This window comes from Mustela nigripes, chromosome 1, assembly GCF_022355385.1.
Source record: "Mustela nigripes isolate SB6536 chromosome 1, MUSNIG.SB6536, whole genome shotgun sequence".
NCBI lineage: Eukaryota > Metazoa > Chordata > Mammalia > Carnivora > Mustelidae > Mustela > Mustela nigripes.
This window is the reverse complement of record NC_081557.1, coordinates 58,978,730-58,993,728: the sequence shown is the minus strand read 5'-3', so window position 1 is coordinate 58,993,728 and position 14,999 is coordinate 58,978,730. Positions and strand designations below refer to the sequence as shown.

The 14,999-nt window shown below is 38.7% G+C and overlaps 1 protein-coding gene across 16 annotated transcripts in view; it reads left to right on the top strand.

Annotated features, from left to right (window-relative positions):
• The window catches only part of DLG2 (discs large MAGUK scaffold protein 2), a 1,549,658-nt gene that overhangs the window by 1,096,917 nt on the left and 437,742 nt on the right, over positions 1-14,999 (top strand). The gene's annotated exons all lie outside the window — the stretch shown is intronic.

Below are 14,999 nucleotides of genomic sequence, written 5' to 3'. Positions count from 1 at the left end.
GAGATGGGACTCAACTTGGTCTGTGTTTCACTAAAATGTGTCACTACGTAAGAGACTAAATATGTGTAAAATTTCTCAGACACACATAATCCACTTAATGTCCCCAAGAGTTGAGAGTTTATTAAAATAAAAGTTCTCCTATAAATGGGTTTGTATGTTGTACATTGTTATATTTTCATAATATCTTAACACTTTCTCCTTTGTGCCTCCATGCTCTGATCAACCTAAACAGGTAACTAACTGGCTTTACCAGCCACCCTGCCCTCTCTTGTAATGCCCTTGACCAAATAGGCTTCCCTCAACCACTGCCCTCTTCATTTTCATGTGTTTCAGTCCTATCCACTGGTCCTGGTCCAGCTCCAGTACCTCCTGAGAAGATTCTCCCTGCTGGATATCATTTCGTTTTAATCTGAATTCCCAAGACAGTCTTTCTTTCCCTCCCATCATGGTTAACCAGTTTTGGTCTCCTTTACTATACACACACATACACACACACACACACACACACACACACACACACACACACACACAGTCTCTCCAAGACAAAATGAGGCTTGAGAAAGGCATCTATGTCTGGATCAGTGATTTATCGTGCACATCACCTAGATTAGCACGTGAAAATAGCTATTGACTAAGCACCTACCATATGGCTGTGATTTGTTAAAGCTTTGCATAGATTATCTCATTTAATCTTGCAGCAGGCCTATAAGATAGATTTTAAGGTAAATCCCTTTCCATGTAAGACAGCCAAGATTCTGGCACCTTAAGTAACTTACCCAGTCACACAGCTAAGTAAGCAGCAGAACAGTATTCATACCCAGGTTGTGTTGCCTGCGAGCTCATGCTCTACCCACTGTGTTCATAGCCTCCCTGTATGTTCTCTAAATCCATAAATAGATGTTAGATGAATGAGTAAATGCGTTAATTAAAAAAAAGACTATAGTTGTTGATTTGTTTTAATTATCATCACTTCTATAAAAGAATTCTGGCTAGCACATAGTTTCCCTGAAGTAGACTAAATCTTAACTGGGATCCTCTTAATAAATGAACATATTTGCATAACTGAAGACATTTGAGATTCTGACACTTTTAAACAGTAAATATGGTGATGCCAGCTAAGCCATCGTGTTAGTCCCAACCAGTTATTCATAATGCTGCATTGCCACTCATGTAATACCTTGTTAGTACCTGTGTATCACATAGAAATGAAAGTTGCTCAATATTAAAGAAAAACTACCCCTAAAGTGGGAAAACTTATTTTTTATTTCTGACTTGTTTGAGAATATGTCAATTTTGGGGGCTTAATTGCACAGACCCAATATAAATTCCAAATAGTCTTGTGAACTAGGAAATATATATATATATATATATATATATATATATATATATACACACACACACACGCACACACATATACATATGTGTGTGTGTATATGTATATATATATATAGTAACTTAAAAATACAGGAAAATATAATCAAGGAAATCAAAATTACTTATAATCCCACCACTCAGAGAAAGCACTATTAGCATGCCAGCGACATTTCCAGAAATACAGGTAGGCATACAGATCTGCTTCTCATGAAATTGGCAGTATATGCTACATAGGCTGATTCATGGCAGATTCATTTGCAGATGCTCAGTTTCTACAATGAACCATTTTTAATGTCCTTTAAAAGTCATTTAGAAAACACGTAAAATTGAGAGAAAATAAAAATCTAACGTGAACATACTTCCCAGGAATGCTGTTCAGCAAATGCTCTGGCGTATGCTTCCAAATTTTTTTCTCATTCTCTATTCTATAAAATTGGGATCATATTTCATTTTTTTATTGTTTGCAAAAACTGGGTTAAACTGCATACACTGTTTTCACCTGCTTTCTTCAGTTAATTTTATGTTGTGCATATCTTTCCATGTCATCAGTTCTCACACGGCAATATTTTTAATACCTACATGTCTGTTCAATACAAATGAACATACGTGGCTTTTCCAGTGTTTTGCTTTCACAGATTTTGTGACAGTGATAGTTTAGGTAAACCTGTTGTACTCAGTTTCATAGGACAGATTCCTGGAAGTGAAATTTCTGGGTCATAGGTTCAGCTGTTTATACATACACCAGCACCGGTGTCTGAGAAGGGTCTTTGCAGCTATTAGAGAAAATGTACGTGGTGCTGTGTGTGCTAACTTAGAAGGATGTCTGTCAGAAGATGTAAATGTAAAAAATAAAGCAATCGCATAACAATATATATATATTGTGATCGAGTTCAAATTTTCATCTAAAATTAACCATCTGCATATAGATTGGGGCATAGATATAAACTCGGGCACAGATACAGAAATGTAATGTTGAGTACTGGGTATACAAAAATAAATAAAGCACATTTGCTGACTTAATGCAGGAAAACAGAAGGAGCATCAGAATAAAAATGTAAACTACACCACAGTTTGAATGAATGTGTTATGAGGCAGAATAGTGGCCATTGACAGGAGCTCAATGGCAAAGAGGCCAGCTGGCTGCCAGATCAAGGAATGACGTCCAGTTAAATTTGAATTTCAGCAACAATAAACAATGAATAGGTCTTCAGTATAAATATGTCCCAGGCAGTATTAACATTTATATTAAAAATTATTCATGGTTAACTAAAAACTCAGATTTAACTGAACATTCTTTGTTCTTATTTGCTGTATCTGACAACCCTAGGCATGACTATAAATATCATTTTGTCATCATATGAGGAATCATCTCTTAAGAATGAGTTTTCATCCACAAAAATTGCTAGAAATGGGCATATAAACCAGGTCCCTGCCAGATTTCCAGTTCTGATTCCTGGGATGGTCATGGCATTTACTGAGTGCCTGTCAGGCACTGTGCTAAATGGTATTCAAGCATCATTTCACGTAATACTCTGAAGGCACGGTTCTTGCTCACAGGAGGAGAAACTGAGGCTTAGCAGTAAACAAATTGCCCATTATCGCATGGTTTGCAAACATAATAAGGCTGGAACTTAAGTCCAGACCATCAGACTCACAGCTTGCTCTCTTTATTCTATCCTCTACTGCCTTTAAAAGAGGGGCTATAATTGCCAAGATGACCAAGAATACAGGTAGACCCTTGGAGGAAAGTTTATGCTAGAAAAAAGACAGTACAGTGGTTACACACTCAGACTTTGCAGCCAGACGACTTGGGTTCATAGCCCAGCCCCACCACCACCAAGTCAGACACGTGAGGGGAGGCAAGTAGTTCTAAGCCTTGCAGATACTACATATCTGCAAGATGTAGATATTATATACATCTTAGGATCTATGGGAGAATTACAGGATGTAGAATCTATAAAGCATATGTAACACAGGGCCTGCCTCCTAGTAAATTCCCAAGATATGTGTACGTAGTTGTTACTTTTATCATTTAAAATACAACAGAGTACAAAACCAAGTGGCAGTATGGGAGTTGAGAAAGCAGAAAAATCTATAATCAGGTATACGTCAGAAGGTTTGGGGAGAAAAAAAATGGGAGCAAGACCCTTCTTAGGAACTAGGAACACCAGATATATTTACATATACAAATACAGGATTGGAAGAAGGATCAATATGTGTAAATTTTGTAGAAATTTGAAGTATCAGCTCGAGGGAATTCAGGACCTTAGTCTGTGTCTTGGCCTGAAACCCTTAGTGGGTGATCCTCTCCCTAGTGAGCAAGGCAATGCTATAGCTGTCTCTTGTTCTTATGGATGTTTGATCCTCTCTCCCTGGCCATAAAGCAATCTTTATAACCTGCTTGCAGTAACAGGCCCAGAAGAGTAAATGGTGTAATAGCTGCATGAAATAGAGGAAAACGGACCATTGCAAAGGGATGGAAAAGAAATCCATCTAAGTGATTTGGTTAAAGCCGCCTCACCCTTCCTGTTGATAAGTACAGAATTATATTTGAACATTATTTTTTTTCCTCCTAGGAGCTGCTGTTATACTCAAGCTGAGCTTTCTTTCAGTTAAGGTGTAAAGTATTTTCTCCCCTACAGACTCTGTATTAATAATGTAAAATTGGCATACAGAAGTAGATAGCAAAATTAACAGTTTGCATTCTATTTTAGAAGATACGATTTGGCAAAACGTGTTCAGAAATTTTTATGTAGGTGTGATTTCAAAAACTCAAGATCTTATCAGATCCACAAACCTCTGGTTTAGATATTATAGGTATAAATAATTTTGTAGTCTCTGAGAAAAGAAAACTATTGTAGAGGTAAATGTTTTGTTCCATAAGATTATTTTTTTATTATCACAATAAACAGAAACCCTGGGGAGATAATTAAGCTTTGAGCCTTCTTTTGGGGACATTTGTGATGTTTCCCATATTTTTTTTAAAGCCTTCAGACTTTTCTGTTTCCAAATTCGTATCCAAAAGAAATGGCCCTTTCTTTCTCTATACCATTTTTGAATATTACTTGCCGGAAATAAAAAAGATGTGTTTAGTTACCCTTCAGGTCAAATCTAAGAATACCAGTGGGATGCCTAGCTCACCTCAGACCGCTCTGCCCTGCCTACATCCCTGTTGGAAGGGTAAAACCGAAAGGGGCAGGTGGCTCATCCCCCAGCAAATGAACAGGGTGTGTACTTGACCCGAAGGATCCTAATCCAGAGGCTAGCCGGTGCCCAGCAATTGGTTCAGTCAAAAAAAGTGAGCTGGGTCTATTGAGTCCTCTCAGGAATTTTTAATTAAAAGGCAGCCTGAATGAACACCTGTCAGTGAAAAATGAAGCTAATAGGTAATGATGAAAAGGGTCTATCATGAGTCGTGTGCAGGTTGGTGTTATTAGGGAGCAGAAATAAGAGCAGCAGGAACAGTGGGGTAGAGAGTATCTCATTTATAAAGTATCAGTTAAAGAATCATGGCTAGAGAGAGAAGTAAGTAGCACAAAGAGGAAAGTTGTCACCTTGACGGGAAAGCTCTAGAGTTGAAACAGTTCACTGCAGCCCATCTTCTGGAGCTCCACCAGTTCAACTTTTCCTGAATGCCTGTGTACATGGGTCTATCCCCTGCACTAGCTCAAATGATTCTCTCTGCTGCTAGAAATCCAATTTCCTTGTAAACAAGATTTTGCTCAATTAGCAGAGGGAACATTTTATCTTATTCACTGCCCACACACACACATATTACCTCTCTCTGGGCCTGGTACAGGGGAGATTTTTGGTAAATATAGATGAAATAAATGGATGAATGTAAAATGAACAGTACAGATGATTGAACTCTCATTGCATTCAGTGCGGAGAGCACTAACCTCCATGGCTTTCTGTCACTGGTAGATTTTAGATTTGTGCTCAAGACCTGCCTACCTTTTCAAGTTTGTCTCCTACTCAAGCCTTTTTAAACTTCCTGAATGGGACATGTGTTTAGATTCCCCTTTAACTTTGCATGTGTTATTCATTACCACTTCCTAGAAGGCCCTCGTTCACCCCACCCCAACCCTGTGTACAATCCTTACTCTCCACAGCCTTTACTTTCCTGTCTTCTTAGTTTAGGCTCCTTAAGAGAACTAGTTTTTGCAACTCCCACTGTCCCCACAATCCAATATACAATTCCATATTACACTTTTATCCAGCATGATAAAGGAAACCATTTTCCTGTATCATTAGAATTTTTCGTGAATCTTTAATGGCTGGACAAGAAACCATCATGTGACTGCATCTCACATTACACACTTTTTGTCTATTTTTTGGACGTTCTGATTGTTTACTTTTGTTCTTTCTTTTATAACAAACCATGGTGACTTTCTCTCTAATGGAACCCTATGTCCACAATTTTTATTTTCTTACTAGGATTACACACTGGAGGTAGAATTGCTGAACCAAGGGGCAGGATTACTTCTAAAACTTCTGAAATACATTGCCAGATTGCTTTCTTGGAATGTTGTAAGGAAGTTGAACACTCCATGGCACCAGCAATATGAGTGTCTAGCTCACCATATCACAACTAAATTGTGATTTATTGATTTTAAAATCCTTCTTGATTTTTAAACAGGCAAAGGGGAGGCAGAGCATTTAATTTGCATTACTTTTATTCCTAGTAGATTAAACATTTATATTTGTGTGTCAATTTGTTGTTTGTGTGTTCTCTTTTGGGATTGAATGATAAATGTCTTTGTCTATTTTCTATTGAAAATTTATGGTTTATCTTATAGAGTTGTAGAGCATCTTAAAAATATTAATAGATGTATTTGAGAAGATGCTTTACCAACTTATGGCTTATGACTTTTTTTACTTTAGCAAAAGTATGACTTTTATTACTTTCAATTGTCATGTAGTCAAATCTCTCATCTTTTATATGACTTCTTTCATTTATTTTATACATAATTTTTTTTCCAAGGTACTTCAGTGGCTCAATCAGTTAAGTGTCTGACTCTTGGTCTCAGCTCAGGTCTTTTTATCAGGGTCATGAGTTCACGCCTCACATTGGGCTCCCAACTGGGCATAGAGCCTAGTTAAAAAAAAAAATCTTCTCCATCAGGATGCTAACTGCTTATTAACCTACTTTTTTGGTAGATTTACATTTTATCCTAGGAGTTCAACTAAAAAGAAAAAAAAAAACCTTTAGATTTGTAAAAATAAAAGAATTTAAACACTGTGATAGGGCATAGTAAACCTTGCTCAAATAATTCACATGTCAAAAACCTTGGTCTAGCCATTATTTTTGGGCTTGTGCATTTTGGACAGTATTTATTTCAACATCTTTCAGAATGCCATAAAAATACTACTGTAACTGGACACACTTACCCAATACCAAGGTACGGTGATTCTGGTCCTTTTTGGAATTACTTCTATTATAGACACTGTTGTCAGGGTCATTGACTTTCAACTTCTAATTAAAAAAATATATATATTGCAGGAACCATTTATAATCCACAGTCATGGGAGACTAATTTTATTGAAACTCAAACATTCTTCTGAAAAAATAAAGCACCTTAATAAATTGAAAAGTTTCAAAATGACTTTAAATGGTATAGCTTGTAGACAGCCATTTCTCTTCTCAATAAACAAACATAGTAAAATATAACTGAGAATGGTGCTTATGCAGAGAAAATCGTGAATTGACCCTATTTTAATAAGTATTTAGATCATGGTACATAGACTATTGCTAATAACAAATTACTTATGGCCCAACAATTTGATATGGCACCACAGCTGTGAGTCATAGAGGAAAGCAAATCATTATGAAGGTGCAGGCACAAATTAAGAGTTTGAGTTGGAGCTATGTTGTTAGAGACAATGAAAATAATTGAGAGGTTCATACAAAGGGAGCATCAGCCCCGAGGGCTATGGTAGATGACCAATTATCTTTTCCATATCAGAAGCAAAAGTGAGCCTTTAAAAAGCAACATTATGCAGTGCCTTTGGTGATACTGAAAACCACAGCTTGTTACTTCCTTTGTTCTCTCTTGTGCAGAATCCTCGTGACATTAACGGGCTAATACATGAACTGCCTGATGGGGAGCGGTATTCTCAGGGGCTAGGATAGGAAGCCCTGTGAGCACAAGTGCCTGAAAGTGATAAACAAGATAAAAAAAAAAAAAAAACAGAGTAAGGTGGATAACTGAACATAATTTAAAAATACATAAATAAAAACAGAGTGAGGTGGTGAGGTGGCTCAGTCAGTTAAGCATCCGGTTCTTGATTTTGGCTTAGGTCATGATCTCAGGATGGTAAGATGGAGCCACACACTGGATATGGAGCCTGCTGAAGATTCTCTATCTCCCTTCCCATCTACCTCCCCACCCCCCCCAAAAAAAGATGAAAAAAAGAGTAAAATGGTGGTTACCAAGAGATGGTGGGGGTGGATAGGATAAGAGTGGTAGTATTTAAGGGTACAAACTTGTAATGAGTAGTAAATAAGTGGTAGAGATCTGATGCTCAGTATAATGGATAGAGACAGTAATACTGTACTAAAATTATATAATGTAAATATCAGCACATCAGCAGTCATATTATAATACATAAATGTATCACAGTAATGGACTGCATACCTTGGACTTTTACACAATGGTTGCATGTCAAATTTATTTTAAAAGAAAAGAAAGGAAAAGATTGACTGCTGTTTGGTAAATTCACGGTGCATCCCATGCACTGAGCTACGTGATTTATGTTCCTCTCAGGGTGACCTTACTGTGCCCACTTTACAGATGAGAATGTCAGGTTTCAGGGAAGTTGAGAAACCACAGACCACACAGAGAAAAATTTAGAAGAGCCAGAGTCAAACCTAGCTCTCTTTCTTTGCACTTACCATACTGCTCTGTAATAGTTTACCTCTGTGTATAATTTTATAGCTTAACAACTTTGTTGCTATGTAGAGAAGGCTTTTTAATATCATTACAAGAAAGAAGCCACATTTTAGAAAAGCAAGTACAGTGCAAGTAGGCCTCTAATGAAAGGTGGAATCCTGATGGTGCTTAGAATGAGGGAGTTGGATGAGCGCTCACACATCACCTAGACCAAGTCATTCGCCACATCTCTCTGTGTTGTACTTTGAGTTCTTACAGCACCTTCACCAAAGGGCTGACACTTTTCTGCTCAATGCTCAATGTAAGAGAAGTCTGCTTCTTCTTTCATCCTTCCTGTTATAATGCCAGGTTCACCTGTTACTCCACATAGTTCACAGCTGGTCCTATATTCTCTTTTCTTCAAAACCATTACTTTTAGGCTCCCCGGAATTCTGCCCTTAAGACCTATTAGCCCAGGCCTAGAATTCAGCCCTTTTTGCTTACTTCTCTACATCCTTGTTCCCAAAACACTGCATTATGTGTAAAGGGGAACATGAGACACTCTCGTAAGGTTAAAAAACAAAACCTTTTCCTCCAAATTATGCCAAGCAGTATACCAGATGCTTTGGTTCTGTGTCCTGCATGGGGCTGGATGCTACCTTCAGAGTGTGCAGGGGAGGCTGCAGCAGGGGGAAGCTTGGAAGACCCGAGCAGTTTGCAGATTCATCCACATCATTCCTTATGACAGATTTATGGCCAAAAGCATACAAATATATAACTCAAATCCTTCCCTTCTGTAATTTTAGACTCTTCCTTTTAATTCTAGCTCAGGGAGAAGGAATAAAAAATACTGGTCCCTTTCCCTACCCCTATAGCTTTGTTTCTTTCCTATGACAGTATTTCACTCATATATTCTTGCATATTGCAAGAAAGCAATATAGAAACAAAGATAAATGAGATTTGGGCCTGATCCTCTGAGAGCTAATAATCTGAAAAGAAGGAGGCCGGTGCACCAAAAATGACAGTATAATGAGGTGAGGGTCCTGCCTGATTCAGCCTTTGGGCTTTGAAAAAAGCAGTCCCTTTTATGGAGAATGGAGAACTCAACAGGGTATGAGTCACTCTTGCTACTTCTAAGGGAAGGAAGTCCTATCCATTTGACCTGTCTTCAGGTGCCACATGGATGAGTACTAACAATGACTGTCACCCCTACATTAAATATTTTTTGTCTCTGGTACAGACAGGACAAGGACTAGGATGAGGCAAGTGAAGTATCACGTCAGACACATCATTTAAGGGGGCACCAAAAAACTCTGCAATTAAGATAATATTTTAATGCAGTGTTGTAGAAGATAATACAAAAGAACCCATAATAAATAAAAGACAGGATCAGTTAAGCATTGGTCTCAGGGACTATGGAATTACATAGGGGTCCAAGTTTTATCTTTTGTCTTTGAGTGGCATAATTTAGTTGAGGGGATCTAAAAACGATAGTAAAAACAAGCAGAGTGTCTGTTTTATTTTCACTCGTTTGATTGTAAGCAAGCGGTGTGACCTAAGCTCCAGGGAAGGAGTACTGTGGGAGGTGGTAGTTGATTTTCATTATGCATCTGATGTCATATGGGAGCCAGGAGAGAAATTTAATAGCATGAGCCCTAATAAGTCCCTTAAAGAGGGAACACAGACTGTTTTCTGGATTCAAGGAATCTCTAGACACTTTAGCAACAAAATCTGGGAAGCTTCGTTCTGAAACTTGGGAAGTTTCACTCTAATTAGTAGACACAGCCACAGCTACCCTGTACATGCCCGTGTCCTTCCCTCATGCTAAAAGCTGACCATTTCTTTTTCTGCTCCTTGATTCATATTCAGGAGTCGAATCCAAATGGCCTATGTTTCCCCCCGCCCCCTCTTCCCAGACATACTCTACAGGTCCTACAGGTCACGGTTGCAGAATCAGAGTCCCAGTCCTGGTTTAAGCAGCTTTGGCTGAGTAGGGAACTGAATTGGGTGGGAGTCCATGGGACAATGGGAAGAGGCAGTTGCAGACGGGGTGGTTTTCCTTAGGAGAGGGTTGGACGAAGCACCTCGCTCTACACTATCTTTGCAGATTAGCAACTGAAAATGCCAAGGAAGCTGAACAAATAGCAAGTGCTAATGGAGTTCAGAGAAGAGGGGTCACAGAGGGCCAGGGTGTGCTAATTATATGCTATAAGAGCCTGCAATTATAAACCCATAGATATGCAAATAAATGCTGATGGCTGAACACTAGAGACTACAAAGCCATTTATCTATGGCCCCTGATAAGTGGGCAGCAAAATAAATGGTTTGTTTATAAATTCACTTAGAGATTACACTCATATCTCTAACTCTTTCCCCCTCTTTCTGGGGGCATTTATAGAAAGAGGAGAGACAGGAGGTACCACAGACTGGATTTCCATATTCATTACCTCCTGACCTGGGCGACTCTGGAGGTTTATAATGGGGTAAACAGGCTCCTTCAGTTTGTGACCGGCTGATTCACACTGCCTAAAGTCATTTCCCTGTGGCACTTCTTTACTGAATAAATGGGAAGTGATGGTAGCATCTGTTCCTGCCACCCAGATCCCAGTGACAGCTCATAAATTGGCATTTCTTGTCTGTCTGGCGGAGAGGTCACAGAGAATGTCACTGCAGAGAAATACTAAGAATGGTGACTGCTGGCATTAGGACTTCTGGAACTCAGGCCTGAGCTGTGTCTGTGCCCTGAGCCGGTGACTCTCACAGGAACCACGGGCAGGCTTGCAGGTGCAGGAAACCTGGCCGTCTAGAGGGGGTGAGCCGTGCACGCGAAGTACCTAAAGACAGTAATTTCTCACAACATTGAGGTTTCCTTCTGGATAATCTATGGTAATTAATGATGTCCTAAAATTCTAAATGGAGTTAGAGGATTCAGCATAACTTAGGGCTTCCTTGAAAGAGCCAGAAATCTTCTTTCATTGCTCTCAGTGGAGAATAGTTAAAAAAAAATCCATTTATTCCAAGAAACATTTCTCAAGTACGTTCTATATGCTATTTCCTGTGCTCAGACTGTAGCTTGTTGTAGTACTGACTGGATATTGTACTGTGGCCTATATAGTACATTATACACAATAGAATCCTAGGAACTTAGTGAATCTAGCAGGCAGAAATCTTCAAATATAACTCCATTTTTACACTACTTGGAAGGACATTCTCACCGATCTTTTTAATTTAGTTGTTTGGTTGCAAGAGGACATTGTGAATCTTACAAGAAGGCTCTGTCAGGTGTTTTGTTATGTTTTGGTGTTTTTCATCTACCCATCTTCTGAAATAGCAAGTGTTTTCACAATTAAGCTGGATTTGAAATGTCCACTCAATAGTCAGTGACTGCACAAAATGACTTGTAAATAAATTCAGGGTGAAGTCCGAGCGATAGGTATAAATGAGTCTGCAGCTGTAATAATTGTATCTCTGCTTTGATCAGACTTTGAATCATGAGTAATTAAGCCGAGGCAAGGAATCCATCCACCATGTAAAAATTTGGAAGTGACCGTAGGCAAAGATACAAGGTCCTTCATCTAAATTTCAAGTTATCTAAGCTTGCCTCCAACACCAAATCTTACTAAAACAAGTGAGTCATGAAGTCATGAACTAATATGTCCACAAAATGATTCCAAAAGGATAGAAGTAAAGGTCTTAAGAGTTCAACACTGAACAATGTACAGGGCCTAGTTTTTATTATCTTGAATTTATTGTAGTGTTCAGAGAAAGTTTTTTCCTCTTCATTTTGCTGAGTGCAACCCAAGTAGGATCTTTTTCCTTAATATATGTATTAGCCAGATCTGATTCTGATAATTTGTTTCAAAATACAGATCTACTGAGGTAAAAAGACTAGGAGAAAATTGGTAACATCATTTTCTTGGTCTGCCAAATCAATAGCAGCCTGAGAAAATTAAATCAGCCCTACAAGGCAGAAGGCACAATGTTAACTGAAATGACATCATCATGAGAATATTTTATGACCTCAAAGAAGTCATCAATTCCTTTATTCTTAAGCCCTGTGTTGGCAGTTTAAATCAGTTGCCATTTTATATATATAATATTTTTTAATAAAGATGCAGTGAGTTCTCTAAACAGTCTCTCAATAAAACCAGAGTAGCATTCTTTCTATTTTTTTGTGTATACAAAAGGTGTCAGATGGACTTCTTTTTTTTCTTTAAAGATTTTATTTATTTATTTATTTAACAGAGAGAGAGAGAGAGAGATCACAAGTAGGCAGAGAGGCAGGCAGAGAGAGAGGAGGGAAGCAGGCTCCCCGCTGAGCAGAGAGCCCGATCCGGGGCTCGATCCCAGGACCCTGAGATCATGACCTGAGCCGAAGGCAGAGGCTTAACCTACTGAGCCACCCAGGTGCCCCTGTTAGATGGACTTCTAACATAATTCAATATATTAGCCCCTTTTGGTAAACCCTATCTATAGTTATTTCTTTGTATTTTGTTACCAATCTTACGTTTTGTGGGTATCTGTTAAAATTAAGTCCCATTTAAAACAAAAAAAAAATGACACTAGCATAAACATACTTTATCTCTCATAAAAGAAATACAGAGGCAGAAAGTCTGAAAGTGGAATAGTGTAATTCCTTATCATCTGTGACACAATGACCATTATGCTCCCCTCTCTGTATTCTTTTTATTCTCAAATTTGCTTCATGGTCCAAGATGACTATTGAAGCTCCAACCCTTATATCCACGTTCCAGGTAAGCAAAGGGAAGAGATGGGAAAGAGCAAAATCACAGGGGTCCTAGCCAAGTCAGCTCCCCGTTAAGCAGCTATCAGAGAAGTCCCACATAATCTTGTGTTCCAATTACATTGGGCTTAACATTTTCAGTGGACCACATCTACCTACAAGGGAGACTGAGAAATAGTTTTTCTATAGGAAAAGTGACTAGTGGAAAGCTGGCTTACTCTTTTTTTTTTTTTAAGACTTTATTTATTTATTTGACAGAGAGAGATTACAAGTAGGTAGAGAGGTAGGCAGAGAAAGAAGTGGAAGCAGGCTCCCCGCTGAGCAGAGAGCCCAATGCAGGGCTCCATCCCAGGACCCTGAGAACATGACCTGAGCCAAAGGCAGAGGCTTAACCCACTGAGCCACCCAGGTGCTCCCTGGCTTACTCTTAATAAGAAAAAACTAAATGGATGTTTGGGATGTAGTCAAGTCATGTCTGCCACAGCAGCTCAATCATAGAGCCAAAAATGTATCATATCAGGTCCTCTTGTGATCACTTATGCAGAAAAATCCCCCCGCAGGGTTGGTACATTCCTCCTCATAGCTTATTTAACTGATAGTTATGTATCTCATTAATACAAAGCCCTTTTCAAGATGAGTTTTTGTGTGGATAAGCCCATTTTCAGTACAGACAGAACTGTGATCTCCCAAGCCAATTTTCTTTATCAGACTGGCATCATGGATCTTTGTGTCTACAGAACCATAGAAATACACATAAATCTTCCTAAACCTGAGTATATTAACAAAGCAAAAATGGACTCCTCCCACAAAAAGGTCAAGAACAGTATCAAATCTGACCATTTGAAAAGATGTATTTCAGTAGATAACTGAAAGCATCTTTCCTTTTACATCACTTCACAGAGTGTGAATTACTTATAAAAACTGATAAAAAGCACTTTTTAAAAGTAATCTTACAGCTGCCTTTTTAAATGTTTGTCATGAATTTTGTGTACTCTATAAAATTGATAAACAGAAATTGACCAACTTACTCGGTTTTTCTGGAAACGGAGCACTTGTCGGAACAAGAATATATGCTAGCTTCCATAAAGTGAGGGGGGGAATGGCTATTTCATTAAAGAAACCTTAAAAATCTCCTTGTCAATGTTATTTCATTAGCTATTGGGATAGGATAAGCCAACTCCATTACAAAGCACCTCATCTTACCACTGAGATAGTTTTTTGAATGACAAAATAAGCCTCTGGATTCCTTCTATCCACTCCTCAGCCCCTCTACTGTGTTGTTGAAAACAAACAGATCCAGGAAGGCATCCCTTGCTATGTTGTGGAAGGCTTTGTCTTAGGGAAGATACTAATTCTCTAGATAGTGTGTCTAAGCCCCGGCTGGCCCACAGTAATACTATAAATTAGGTAAAGTTCATTTTTAATGCTTTGATTATCCTCTTTTCTCCCCTGCTCTGTTTAAGAAGCATTGACTGAGCAACTATAAGACACTAGGGACCCCTTCGGGAGCTATAGAAACACGAACTATGCCCTCACTAAGTTCACCACCTGTACTTCCTGTACCTTTGATCAGGGCTATGGTGGCCACCGCTTGCTGCCTCTGATGTCTCATGGACCCAAGGGGCACTCACACCTGGATCTGGCCTTGTGGACATTGCCCTATTTGCTGACCTGCTCCTTGCCTTCCCACCCAGACTGCCAGATAGTTCTTGCATTTGAATTTGGATCTGTCAATTCTTAACCTTTCCTGCAAGATACTGGTAGCAGTTTCAGACCATATGTTAAAAGAGTGGGGTACAGAGTTGTGAGATTTTTTTTTTTTTAATAACCAAGGACTTTGTAATATATGCACATTTGGCAAAAGCTAGGGCTGAAATGTACCTGATCTTACTTCCCATGTTTGTAACGACAGAAAGATACTATTTTAGGTAATGTTTTAGTATCTCTCAATTAATTCACTTAGTGGAAATTTTACGAAAGTGATTATCCTCTCGGTAGAAGACTTTCTG